The 15462-nt window shown below is 34.4% G+C and overlaps 1 pseudogene across 1 annotated transcript; it reads right to left on the bottom strand.

Annotated features, from left to right (window-relative positions):
* Positions 1 to 13548: 13548 nt before the first annotated feature.
* Positions 13549 to 14692, bottom strand: LOC105532524 (annotated as a pseudogene). The gene has a single exon (XR_001004993.1). The product of XR_001004993.1 is annotated as an ADP/ATP translocase 3-like (transcript).
* Between the last annotated feature and the right edge of the window lie 770 nt (positions 14693 to 15462).

Below are 15462 nucleotides of genomic sequence, written 5' to 3'. Positions count from 1 at the left end.
GTTTTGCCGTATAAGCCTGGGGTAAATAAGTGACGTTCACATTTTTTCAGATTTCCAGGTGTTTCTAATTCTGAAGACCACTTGGGTTTTTGATGGACTGACACAGACTTCTCTGATGGAACCTGGCTATTATACAATACCTTACCTCTGATTTTTCTGCCTGCATATTCTTCAGTATGCCTGTCAACCTGGAAACCTTCTATATTTTCTGCCAAATCATGATGAAATATCACTTTATTTGAAAATATCTTTTGTGAAGCCCTCAATCACTTTATTACTCTCTTCTCCATAGTGATACTTCAGCTTGAAATTTTTCTTTTGCTATATTTATCCCACTGTAATGTATTTTTTTAACTTACATATATCTCCTCAGGTAACTGCAAAAGCATTGAAGAATAGAATACTATCTGCCTTCTTATTGCTGCTACTTGGCATAGTACATATTAGATTACCCATAAATATCTGTTAAGCTTTCTTACAAGTTGAATTCCTTCATTGGTTTTAGAATACAGGCATCTTTAAAATAATTATAAGGAAGGAAAAAAAAGGAAGGAAGTAAGGCAAGATGGAAGGAAGGAAAGGAGGGAGTGTGGAGGGAGACAAAGAGGGAGGGAAGAAGGAAGGAAGGAAGGAAGGAAGGAAGGAAGGAAGGAAGGAAGGAAGGAAGGAAGGAAGGAAGGAAAGGGAGAGAGGGAGGGAGGGAGGGAGCAAGAAGGGAAGAAACGACTTAAGAGAAATAGTGTTTACCTTTCTAAGCTTTTACCTATAAGTAATCCTATACTATGTTCTTATGTTTATGATTTAAAGTATATGACCATACATTTTCCTATGGTACGACCAAAGAAAGAAGTAGTTCACTGTCATATTTCAGCAATGGTGAAATATCATAATTATTTTTGCCTGTATTATTATTGGCTTGAGGTTTTTCATTTTACATGCAGAAAAACATATTCACACTGTTTTCTATTTGACCCTAGGTGTAATTTTTCAGATGTCCAACTTATATATGCCTTGGGTACACTAATTGATATTCAACGAGAGAGGTGAATAAGTGGAAAAACCATGCATACTATGAGATTTTGATGAGTTTGTTGTTTCTTTTTTAAGTGGTAAATTTGTGGGGAAACCTATACAGATGGAACACTATGACAGCACATTAAAGAAGTGGACCCTGGGTCTACAGATTTCAACTGTGTGTCTCTGTTGACTTGAAACTGTCAGAGTTTGAGGGCAGTTAAAAGCTTTGAACTATTGAAGTGAAAATTTTCCAAAGTTTATAAATCTTTCAAGGAGGAAGATATAGGACAGGTTAGTCACTATAGACTAGTACACAATGTGAATGTTGATAAGAAATGAGTACTAAACAGCTAGCATTCTTCCTGGAGGTGGGCCCTAAAGTCATAGAAAAATCATTTAAACGTACTGAATTTTTCAGCATCATGGCATACTGAGCTGACAAGCCTCATTCCTCACAACTAAAAACACCTAAAAATGTCAAATACTATAAAAAATTCTGAGAATTGTTTTATGACTGTGAAGAGGAATTCATATTATTTTTGGGGGGGCAACCTTACTACTAACAAGTCACTGCCATGCTATCTTTCAAAGAAAAATAGAGTATTTGATCTAATGATAATTAGTCATCTATTCACTACTAATATATAAGCTAAAGAGAGTTAAAAGCAGAATTCTGATACGTAACTTGGGGAAGAAGGTAAGTGTTCCTCATCCAAAGATGAACAGAGAGCCATACTTATGATAATGCTTGTGGGTAAGTAGACTATAAGGTCAATAAGAAGCAAATTCACTGCGAGGCTACTTTGCCATGATTCATTATTTGCTTGACGGGTGAAAGCCTACCTTACCTTAACTCTCTCTTTATAAACAACACTCATATAATAGGGAACCCAATTGTAGTCAAAATCATTGGGTAAGAATATCTCATACTTATTCTATCATATCTAGCTTGAGGTAGAGTATTTTATTCTTGTGGGCATATTATCTGTTGATAAATTAGGACAGCATAGAATGTCTCTACCATCTATCTTCTATACTCAGTACAGTACGTACATATCATTTCTTTTTTACAAGCCTATTATTGATTCAGTAATTGATCCATAAAGATGAGTTGGGAACGACTGACAAACTATTTTTTATCACAGTAAATTCCTCTGGTTTTTATTCCACCAACTACACAATATTATTTTTCTAATGCATTTACATTACAATTAAATCTTAACTAATTTTAAAGGGAAAAATAAGCACGTCTGAATATAAAATGATTAAAATTTAACTTAATAAGACAAACTAAGAAAGAGAAAAGGTCATTTTGAGTTTTATTTAAAATTTTTCTTCTTCAATAATATTGGGGTCACAGATGAAAGTTCAAAAGCATGCAACTACAATACATTTTTTAAAGTGAAAAAATTGTTACATATATGAAATCTGAACAAATCTTTACTCAGAAAAATATTTAAACTTTAAATATTTTGATTACAATAGACAACTGAAAATGAACGAAAAGATGGTATAACATTTAAAATGTTTAAACATTAAATGATTAAACATTTAAAAGCAGCAAAAACATAATCTGAAAGTGGTATTAATAAAAGGAACAAAAGCAAGAAATAATGGTGTAAATGGCTCACAATAATTGCAATTGTAAAATAAAACCTAAGCCATATTGTGGAGATCAATGAAATAATTTCAAGTGTGAGGTGATGTACACAGATTTGTTGTAATCTAAGTGGAAAAATACTGGGTGATATCCTAGTTTAAACGGTGTTATCTATCTAATGTCCACTGAAGACTCTTTAATGTTTCCTAGGTTTGCACCTATTGTTTCAATTGCAGTTGCTGTCTCAACTGGTTAGGTTAAGTCTAAACTGTCAGCACACTCTATGGAGGCTTGGGGAAGAGACAAGCTGATCTTAATATAGAATATCCTTACCAAAGCTTTAAGCTTCTGTGAACATATTACCTTCTAGGTCTATAGTTAATTTGACCTATCACTCCCAGAACAATATGTTTTTCTGTAGTTCTATAGTTGCTTCTGCTGATGCTTACTGATGATCATGATAATTATATACTAATTAGGTTAATTAAATTATATAATATGACTAACATAGCTAAATAAGTATTATAAAATTAAACAAAATGATATAATTAAAGTATTACACTTAATTAAATAATTGACTATGCAATAGTAGTCTTTATCATTATTGTGTGTTTTATTTTTAAATTGTTTTTAAATTGCTATTCTAAAAGCTAAATAATTACTTTGTGCCAGACTAAAGAAACTCCATTATGCTGAGAAGGTTGTAATTTGCAAAATATGTTTAATTATCCACATCCTAGAAGTTTGAGAATTGTTTACTATTTATATAGGAAATAGCTAAATTTATTGTCATCTACTCAAAAAGGTATAAGATGGACCAATTGATAATATAAACAATTCTAAAGGAGACGCATAATTACTTACAAAACATTTAAAAGCATCTGAGAATCCTCAACTGGCATTCAAATATTGTAGACAGGAAAAAGGAAAGCATGTTTTTTTCTTCAATAAAATATATTATTTGTAGAGCTTGTAGTTAGAAATATTGTGCTCCTGTCATTTGAGTTCCTGGACACCCCTCAAAATATTGAAATTAAATCTTTGTATATTGTTTAATAATTCAGTTTATGATCATAAAAATGATTTTTCTCTCAATCAATATTGTTAACGAAAGTACTTGTATTTAGCATTTTAAGTAATATTACGTCTTGGTAAGACAAAACAGATAATTTCTGAATGATACTTTTTTATATCAGGAGGATGGATAGATTATGACATAAGTAAGCATCAGGTTTTAAAAATAATTTTATCATTACTTTCATGATATATTTTTATCTTATCACCATTAAGATGTTTATAAGATATAGTGTGCTTATTTAAATCAAGACATCTATTATTATAATTTATGATACCATCAAATATCATGTATATTTTGAAGCTTGGAACTGACATTAGACTTTCTGTGTGTTTTTTTTTTTCTTTTTTCAGAGAAAAGAGAGGTCAGATTTCAAAACCTAGATCTATAGTCGAACTCAGGACCTTGGATAGATGTATCTAGAATGGCTTCTCTTCTCAAACAGGGCTTCTAGGAGATCAGACCGCTAAGAAGACAAGGTCCTAGATACAGGTAGATTGAGTGCCACGAAAGTTACTAGAATATGGATTTTAGCACTAGGAACAATAGTTATTCAACAAGATTGAGGACCCTAATAGACACGATGTCATACGAACTAAACAAAAATATTCATTCTGAAGAGTTATAAAGGACAGAAGGGAAAAAGTTTCAGAACAATACATCACAACTCCTTCATTCCTTTTTTTTTTTCCTGAGGTGAATATTAACCTTAGAAATGTAGACACACTGAATCTACACTTAAGATTAAGTGGATTCTACTATGTGGAAAAAAAATAGTGCTGGGACTATAGGGTCAGGCAAAGTCCAGTGAATGCATCCCTATTTAGTAAAAACTAGAAATATAAATATTCAGCTTTGTATTATTTTGAGGAAAAAGTTATTAAAATCTCTGTATCTAGGATATTAGATTGAGCTGTTACTGCTAATATGTGTTAATATAGTCATCAATGATTATCAGACCATGTCTTACATGCCTTTACTTGTAATCAAAATTCTCCATTTTTTTCTATTAACAGAATGGATTTCTAGTACTACTTAAATGTCATTCTCTTAAATAAGGTGAAACTGAGTTTATTTAGCATGCTTCACACAGTTTTTGCTGATGTTTTCTTGTCAAGTAAAATAGTATGTAAGGATAGAAATTAGAACCTGCTCTGGGTGACCTAATATTTTTCCCTGAGATGACTAATATATATGCATGGAAATTAGTGTTTCATGGTCCTGAAGTACTGCAAATAAAGTATTAGTTGATTGTACCTTCTGGAATCAATTTTTTACAAGTGTTCAACAATATTAAGAAAGGTTAGCTATTACTATTTAAAACTGGGTTGATATTCCTATTCAGTGTACAAATCATTAGATCATTTTCTTAAAATATGCTTGTAAAATCAGGCAGAAGCTTAGAAACTAAGTGGATCTGTTCTATGCTATTCCAGCCTCGAATAAGGAGGCTACCTTACTGGGTATCTCTTTTCAGTAAACATATGCTTTTCTACTTATGAGTAATTGATAGGCAGGACTACTTGTTTCAAGAGGGCAGTTATATCTTACCTGCCTAGAATCTATTACATTTATTGGGAAAAAAAAGTCAAAAAACCAACAGAAAACTCAGAATTATTACTAGCAAGTGGAAAAAAGTACTATCAGTTGGCCAGACTATTAATGGATATCTAAATGTATGTTGCAGATGGAATTATATTGTAAGGCAAACAAAACTGTTTGAATGTCAACTAGAGATGGTTGTGAAATATGTGAATGGAACACAGTACCATGCTAGTACCACATGTTCAGAGCAGCAGAGGCTTGTAGCAAGATTATGGCATGGAACAGTGTATGGAACACAAATCGAAGGACTACTATAATTGCGAAGTTGAGTAGTGACAGGCCGTATTGGCCACAAAGGTGAAAATACATATTATATTATTCCTTAAATAAAAGTTTGTCAATTACGTAGATGATTCAACTGATTTAATACATTTTCCTGGCATCCAAGAATCTTGCGGAATTTATTAATCAACACTCTTATTTTTTTCTAGAGTACTTTGGGCTTTCTATGTACACAATTATGTCATTAAGGAATAATGACAGCTTTATTTTGGAGGTTCCAATTTTGTACTTTTATTTCTTTTTCTGTTATACAATTTAGTTACTCTAGTTGAATAGAAATGTTGATAGAAAACATTAGAGTCTTCTTTTTGAATTCTGAAGAAGATAATTAAGTATTTGATCTCTAAATATGAAGTTATATCCAGGGGCTTTTATCTTTTTAATGATATCTCTTATATAGTATGATTTCCCTTCTATTACATTTTTTTTTTTTTTTTTGGACATGGAGTTTCGCTCTTGTTGCCCATGCTGGAGAGCAATGGTGCAATCTTGGCTCACTGCAACCTCATCCTCCAGGATTCAAGCGATTCTCGTGACTCAGCCTATTGAGTAGCTGGGATTACAGGCGCCTGCCACCATACCTGGCTAATTTTTTTGCATTTTTAGTAGAGATGAGGTTTCACCATGTCGGCCAAGCTGGTCTCAAACTCCTGACCTCAGGTGAACCACCCGCCTCGGCCTCCCAAGGTGCTGGGATTACAGGCATGAGCCACCGTACCCGGCCCCTCTATTACTATTTAATAGAGAGTTTCAAATATATATCAATCAAAAGACATATTTGATTAGTAAAACTACAGTGCTTTTAATTTATAGCCATTTATTTAAAAATACTAAGTATAATATATGCATACACACGTATACATACACATACACACATAAGAATACATATGTAAGGGATATTTTGTGGAAGGATTTACAAGAAAACACAACAGTGTTTACATCTATTAAATAGGGTAGGGTATCTTAGTGTGAAACTCATTTCATTATTTTATCATTTTGTATGTATACATTATATACATTTTCTTTTTATTATACAATAAAATGCAAAGTTTAAAAAGCGCATGTCACAACATTTTATGTATCTCCTGATTATGAAAATAATTTTATTTGTATATAACTAATTACTATAGAGTCTTTATGATGTGCCAGGCACTCTTATGAATGCTTTATAGAATGTAACTCATGTTCATGTGAAAATATCAAAATGAAAGTATCCTCCAAATACTTAGAATGCCATCTTGTAGGAATTGAATTACAAGAAAATTATATTTTTATTTTATACTTTCAAACTATATTAAAATATTTACATTTAATTTAATTTAATTTTTGGAAGTACTAATTTGCCATTATACTTTATGAAAATAGACAATAGGCATTTTTATTTCATGCAGATATTTTATGATTTTTATTTTCTACGAAACAAGAATATGATTATTGCTTCACATTGGAGATATAGATAGATAGATAAATTCTTTTTTGACACATGGTCTCACTCTGGTCGCTCAGGCTGGAGTGCAGTGGCACCATCTGGGATCACGGCAACCTCCGCCTCCCAGGTTCAAGCGATTCTCCTGCCTCAGCCTCCCAAGTAGCTGGGACTACAGGCATGCAACGCCACGCCTGGCTAATTTTTGTATTTTTAGTAAAGATGAGGTTTCACCATGTTGGCCAGGCTGGGCTCAAACTCCTGACCTCAAGTGATCCACCAAGATCGGGCTCCCAAAGTGCTGGGATTATAGGCATGAGCCACCATGCCCGGCCTGCACTGGGGATATATTTATAAATGTTGGTGTTGGAAGCCATCAGATCTAGATTTCGGTAAGACTCGATTTGATTATGCACATATACCTATAGTTTTTTAGGTCTAGTTAACATAGTTGTTTAGAATCTGTAAAAAAGACAGAAGTTTGGGATTGATTTTTTTTAATCAAGCAGTTTGCTGTGTTTTCTGATTACAAATTACCATCAACTATACTTCTCTGGCCCTGACAAAAACAAGAGTTTTTCTTGTTTTTCACAAATTGCTTTTTTACTTGGGGGCGATGGTGCCTATGTGTGAGTCATTTACATTGTGTATTCCAGTCATTGCCTCTTCATCCTATGAATAAGCAACTATCATATCCAAGTTGTACTAAAGAGTTTTATGAATGGATGTAGCTCTCATGTTTATGAAAAATATATTAATCCTTTACAAGTAGATGTCAGTTGTGGATAGTTATTTTATAAATATGCTCTTCTTCAGGATTCTCCTGAATCTCAGTGTGTGCCCTAGAAACTGAGGAGATATGTTGGCCAAAGGAAATATCCCAAATCATTACTATGAGTTCTGTGTCCCTTCATTTTTTCTGTATGTTTAAAAGTATTTATCTATGGAAATGCAAATATTGTTCCTCCACCTGCATATATCTGCTTTTCTTCACTCTAGTTTGCCTTTGGGTTATTACCATTGTGCTTTACTTGGTAATAACCCAACTCTTTGGAGAAAGTAACTTCTATTGCCATTGCTGAAAAACGCTTTCACTATCCTTTGTCATGTCTTACTGTTTCAGAACATATTTTGTTTGATCTTAATTATTGCTTGAGGCAAAACAGGTGGTTCCCTTCCCTGTTTTAAACCACAGCAGATCAAGGTTCTCTGATGATGGTAAACCTGAAGCCTTTATAAAGCCAAACTTGTTGTGTGCAAACTTTTCTCATTTTGCACCTGTCGTTTTTCATCAGGGTTCATCATAGCCACCTCATGCTGTGCAGCCACATGGCCACCAAAATGATGCTTACCATTACAAATAAGAGCACAGCTTGAGGTCTTACCAGCTTTTGTAGAAGGAGAATGTTTGAGGGAAAACGAAAATGAAAAAAAAAATTGAATTTAACTCATTTAAAAATATTTCATATATTTTTATTCTTATGTTTACTATTTAAGGTCACACTCTATATACTGATTTTTAAATATATTTCAGAAAAAAGACTGATGAGAAATAGATGGAAGAGTATGGGAAGAATGATTTGATGACCAATAGTGATTGCTATTAGGTAGTTTATTAATCTTTCCCATTGAAAAATAATAAAAAGAAAACAAATGGAAATAAAGCAAAAATGGCTCAGGAGACGCAATATAATAATATATAATATAGTATATAGGTTATACACATGTGTGGATATATATGTACATACATATATACACATACACACAAATATATATAATTTATATTTATGCTTTTTGGCAATTAAAATATTGATCTCACTATTTTATGCAATGCTAATTACATAAAAATATTAAGTAATTTGCTCATCGATCTGAATGAGAGGTTACTATTAATTTTACACATTTCTGTTTTTTTCTGCATTTTTATGAAAAAACATCTTTACTATTATAGACAAATCTATATTTAAAACCAGTATTTAAAATATTATGAATTATGTAAACATACTTAAAACACAATAAAGTAGCACATTAAATGTATGCACACACACACGTAAAACTGGTATCATCTATACCGAACTCTAAAAAGGTATGGTTCCAGGTAGTTGGACCATGCATAGTTTATGTTCTTTATTCAGTTTTTCTGGATTTGCTACATTTTCTCCTATGGATATGTATAATATAAAATAAGGAAACTAACTATCTTCGAAAAAGACAAATTTAAACCCATACAAATCACTGTGACAAAAGGAATAATCTGAAGTTAATTCAAACTTCACTAAACCCAGCAACATAAGTATGAGGTAATTATTTTTGTAGGAAGGTAATTGACCTATGCATTTAATATGGTTTGAGGTAACTATGCAGATAAAGTTTTATTATTATCAAAAGTATAGCCAGAAAATATGGGAGACAAATTTCAAACAATTTAGAAGAAAAATATACAAGAGGTGAGAGCATGAGATAATTAAAAAAAAAAAAAAAGTAATGCAAGTTTTCTGAAGTGAATTTGCTTTTAGTATTTTTAATGATATCAAAGAAGGGGAACAAAGTGCCCAAAATGCAAGTTCTGAGATGTCTATACAATGGTTAGGGGAAAATGATACAAAAAGGGATTTAAAATGAAGACATGTAAAATAAAAGAATATATTTTATGACATTTTCTTTCAGGCCAAGCGTTAAGTATATCATATACATTATTAAAAATGGTTTGAGAGACAAAGTAGCTTCATAAATTGTTGCTATAATATATGAGTTGTATCTATCTTGACTCTGCTAAATAATTATCAAAGTCAACATTCTGGATGTCCCAGAAAGGAGAAATCAAGACTTGTAAGAACACTAAAATGTAATTATATCCTACAGATTTTCTAAATCTAGAACTTTCCATTTTTATATCTAAAGAGATCTACAAAACCAGCCTGTGATGATTTAAGTTCATTTTTTCAAGTGAATGCTAGTAATTTCAATTCATGCTTAATATTAGTAATTTATACCACAAAACAGAAAAGATGTAGTTTGGAGACAGAAGAGAGCATCTGTGGTTACTTTGGTTATGAATTTTTTGATAAAGGTTAGCATGAGGGTGAAATACATGTGTATAAATATATGTATATCCACACATACATATATACATATATACGTATATACACATGTATATGTGTATATGCATATATACACACATCCACTATATATACACACATACATATATACGTATATATACGTGTGTATGTGTGTATATATGTTTATATATGCATATATAAATATGTATATATGTTTATATATGCATATATAAATATGTATATATGTTTATATATGCATATATGTGTATATATGTTTATATATGCATATATAAATATAAATACGTGTATATATCATATTTACATATGTATATATGTATACACACACCTACATATATACATGCACACACACACATCCACTATATTTATTGGACTATGTGTTCAGAAACTGCTATGATAATCATACCCGATGTTTCTTTGATTTGCTTAATTCTCTATACAAGTTGTACTCAGTAAATATTTGTTAAATTGAAATTTTTTCTCAAAAATACACTTATTTAAAAGATGAGTTTACAAACATCCGCATTTACCTTAACAAAGCAATGATTTTATGTACAAGGCCCAGTGACTGCAGAAATTAACAGTTTTAAGTATTAATCTTAAACAGTTTCTCATGGAATGGCTTATAGACTGAATTCTGTGTCACTATGAGCATTCAAAACCCTAAATGCAGTTAAAAATGAACTACCTGCTGTTGCAGTGAAATTGCCAGCAAATTAGCACTTAAGCAATTCAATTCTAGCAAAGCAGGTGTACAAGTATGCTGCCACCTCAGAACTCTTCCTCAGGTATTATCCATTGTGAATGGAAAATGGTAAAATGCCATAGGTAGAGAGAAGATGGTTTTATTCTTTTTTTACATTTAAATTTCATTTTCAAAGTACCCTTTTAGTGCCATTTAGTGCCAGAAGAATATTGACAATTTATGTAACTTTCTCCAGTTTAACATATGCTATAACTTTTGTTCTGTAGAAAATTTCTGCTTTCTTCATGGATTTCCTTTTCTGATGATAGGAGTGAGTTTTAGTATACCCCAAAGATACAGTTAAAATTAATTTTATCTGTGACTTGAGTAGTTTTCAATTTTTCTATTTGAGTTAAATTACAGTAAATCATCATGCATATTAATTCCATTTGATATAATTTATTTAGTGTTCCTGAAATTGATGTTTGTTTTTATCAAGAATGTCCCACTATTATTATGCAGAAAGTTTTAAAAAGTGATAAAATAAATTTATTGAAGGTTATCTACATTTATAGTTGTTTACCCGATTTTAATTAATAAATATGGGATTGTGAAACACTTAAAAAACCTCTCTTTGCATTTTCATATTTTATAAAATTTTTAAATACAAATAGTTTACGCTATGTTGATTATAAATATGTTTAAAATTAATATATATTTATGTTTTATACTTTTATTTACAATTGATATCTCAAGTCTTTCTATATTTAAGACAGATCCCACTGCTGTGAAACAAATGTTCATAGATTCGGTCATTCAACATCATAATTAATTGTTCTGGCAATTCAATTTCAAAGTTGAAACTTAAAATTTTTATAGTGTAGCTGTAAAAACAGGTGATAGTAGGGGATAGATGACCAGAAACTTACCAAGAGAATATTTTATTGTGTAAAAAATCACTCAAGAAATCTCTATCTGAATTATTTTATCATAAGTACAAAAACAATCAGTTTTGAACTACATCACCCAGAAAATACATTTACATCTTCAGTCTCTCCTTTCATAGTTCTAACACTCTTTGCCTATAAATTTCAAAACTGTATTAAGTTATGTTTCCAAGGAGCTAAAGGTAAATACTTGTCCTTGAACAATTATTCCCCCTGATATTCCATTGAATTCCTTTTGCACTGAATTATTATCTGATATTAATATTGCTTCAATTTTTTGTTATTAGTAATTGTCTAATTTATCTACTTCTATTCCTGTATTTTGTTTTTGTGGTTTTTTTTTATTGTCTTATATATTTTTATCATTTATAACAATTTTTAAGCATTATTTAATCCAATTTGTGTTTTTAAAGAATTATATTTAACTTACATTTATTGTCCTTGCTATATGTATAATGCATGTGTATGTATGAGGCTAACCTTATTTTTTTAATCACTATGCATTCTTGCTGTAATAATTTACTGACTGATTTGCATTTCCTGCATTTTGCTTGTTCTGTGTTTCTTCCAACACCTCATCTTCAAAGGTTTTCTTGTTAAACATAATCTATTCTGTAGTGGCTTAAATATTTAACACCTATTTGTACATGTTTTTGATAAATTTTTAAAAGTAATTAATAAATGCATTTACCCAGTAAAGAAGACCACTTGTGATAAGAGCTTGACTTCTGCTTTAAACTCTTCAACTTGATAAAAAGTAATAAATATTTTAAAGCGTATTGATATTTTAAATTTATTAATCAAAATTATTTAGACTTCAGTTCCAATGTATTATATTATGTTATATATTAACGCTATCATAACGTATATATTCTTCAGAAAATTACTTTTTATTTAAGATTATGTATTTAAAGCTTTTTCATGTTGATAAACTGATACAATAATACTGTTTTTTAAAATAACAGTATTATTATGGTCGTCAATTTGCTATTTGAGCAGGCTTTGCAGGAACAGCTTGTCTTTGTTGTACTTAGCATTACTTAGGGTTACTCTGAAGCTGGAGGTTAAATCACCACAGTTTGTTCGCTCACATACCTGGTAGTTGATGCTGGCCGTCAGCAGGGTCCTTAGCTAGACCTATGTGCCTAAATATGTCAACATGATTTCTTCATGTAGCCTCCGCCTCTTCATAACATGACGTCTGAGTTCCAAAAGGCAAGCGTCCTAAAAAAAAGTCAAGAGGAAGTTGCAGTGTCTTTCTAAGCTGGTTTAATATATTACTTAGTCTCACTTCTGCTACATTTTATTTATTTATTTATTTATTCTCCCCCCTCGCATCCTGTGTTTATTTTATTGTTTCGCAGCAGGGTGCCCAACATAGAACATAATTGCAAGTACTCAGCTGTGCAAAAGAGGGGCTAGTGCTTAAGTACAAATGGGGAACATGATTCTTTTGTTTTAAATGAATAATTAAACATGACTTGGGTCCTACAAGCATCTGGACTCTAGGTCTGAGTACTGGAGTGCCTCGCCCGTGGGCCCACAAGGACACCCTGGTTCCCTTCCCCCAGTGATCAAGACATGGAATCCGGTACCCATGGCTGGATCATAATGTGCTCCTTTTCTTTTCTCTTTTCTTTTCTTTTTTCTTTTTCTTTTTCTTTTGTTTTTTTTTTTTTTTTAGATGGAGTCTCGCTCTGTCGCCCAGGCTGGAGTGCAGTGTCGCAATCTTGGCTCACTGCAAGGTCCGCTTCCCGGGTTCACGCCATTCTCCTGCCTCAGCCTCCCGATGAGTAGCTGGGACTACAGGCGCCCGCCACCACGCCCGGCCAATGCGCCCCTTTTCTAGAGCCTTCCCTGGCCATCTACAGGCAGGGTCCGGCTGGGAAAAAGATGACTGGAATTTCTCGAACGTCGATGGTTTGCACACTTGAGGATTCTACGTGGTTCTCTTGGTTCCCTTGGTGTGTGTGGAGGATGCCAAGGCCCTTAGCTGACCTTCTTCAGCTCGTCATACAGGACCAGCACGAAACCCGCCCCCACCCCCATGCCTCTGAGGACGTTGGACCACGCACCCTTGAAAAAGGCCTTGGCCGCCTCGTCTCTGAAGATCTTCCTCCAACAGTCTGCGGTGCCCGTGTACATGACGTCAGCTCCTTTGCGCCCGGACTGCGTCATCATCTGCCGCCGCACTGTGTCGAAGGGGTAGGACACCACGCCAGCCATGGCAGTCACGGTCTGCGCGATCATCCAGCTCACCAGGATGTGCGTGTTCTTGAGGTCGAGGAGCATGCCCTTGGCCGTATCGTACACCCCAAGCAGGCGGCCTGGTAGATGATGATGTCCTGCACGGAGACGCTGAAGCCCTGGTACAGGCCCCGGATGCCGTCGGACTTGGGGATCTTCACCAGGCAGTCTCCCAGGCCTCGGAACTCGCTCTCCATGCCCGACTTTTTCACGTCGGCTGCCAGGCGGATTCTGGTGAAATCCAGGGGATACACGACTGCCACGCTGCCAGAGGCCAGGTTGCCCGCAAAGTACCTCCAGAACTGCATGTGCTTGTCCACGCCCCCTAGGAAGATCTGCTTGTACTTATCCTTGAAGGCGAAATTGAGGACTTGCGTGGGGAAGGAGCGGATGACATTGGCCAGGTTGCCCCTCTAGAAGGACAGCACGCCCTGATCCTTGGGGATGCGGACGATGCAGTCCACCATGCCCTTGCACTGCTGCTCGGCGGCGACCGGCATGCTGGCGTGCTGCACCTGCAGCTGCAGCTGGACCCGCTTGATCGATGCCATGGCTGTCCTGGACATAGCGGCGGTGATGCCTCCGGCCAGGAAGTCCTTGGCGAAGGAGGTGGCTTGTTCCGTCATGGTGGCCGGGAGGGCAGCGGAGCGGGCGGACAGCCGGAGAGCGGGCGCGGAGAGTGAAGGGAGGGCATCGCTGGCTCAGCCCTGCCGCCACCAGAACCGAAAGCAGCTACATTCTATTTATTAATTATGATCTCCAAAGGTCCCCACCTCCTATAGAAGAGAGGCAAGATGCTGGAAGAGTAGGTTGGACTGAGATATTGCTATGACCATTATGAAAAATATAGCCTACCACAGTGTTCCTTGTCATCGAAACAGCTCTCATTCTGCTCACACGCTAAATATAATCATCTGTGTCCCAGGCCTCCACCCATAAAGTCTCATTCCATCAGAGATTCCATCTTAGGTATATGAGTTCCAGATGTGGATGAGTTTTCTTGGGTGTAGCACTTCAATTGCAGCTCCGCTGATTTTCTCTCAATCTGAAAACTCGTAAATTAATGAGGCAAGTCCTCTGTCCTCTATATTCAACATAAGATAGAGAGAAAGACGTAGGATAACTACAATAGATGCTTTTACTCCAAAAGGCGGCAATGGGAGGCATCCTAGCAATTCTGAAATCCACTGAGTCCTGTTTGCCAGTTCCCTGCTTGCCTAACCACACGCAGGCCTGATTATGTGGTCTAATGTTCCGTGATTCTTTGCTGTGCCCATTGGGCTTACATCTTTACATCACCAGTTATTCTTCCTTTACAATTAAAAAAAAAAAATCATGCTTGCAACCGAGTAGTTTTCTCAGCCTCCTTGCTGCCCATGGTAGTTCAAGGGTCTACATACCTAACTTTTCATTTTTACTTTGTCCGTTTCAGTTCAAGCTGACAGAATTTGCTTAAAATCTCTGTGGGTTTTATCTAATTCCATTATAATGCAACCTATTA

This window comes from Mandrillus leucophaeus, unplaced genomic scaffold, assembly GCF_000951045.1.
Source record: "Mandrillus leucophaeus isolate KB7577 unplaced genomic scaffold, Mleu.le_1.0 Scaffold965, whole genome shotgun sequence".
NCBI lineage: Eukaryota > Metazoa > Chordata > Mammalia > Primates > Cercopithecidae > Mandrillus > Mandrillus leucophaeus.
The sequence above is the reverse complement of the archived record's forward strand: the minus strand, read 5'-3'. Positions and strand labels throughout refer to the sequence as shown.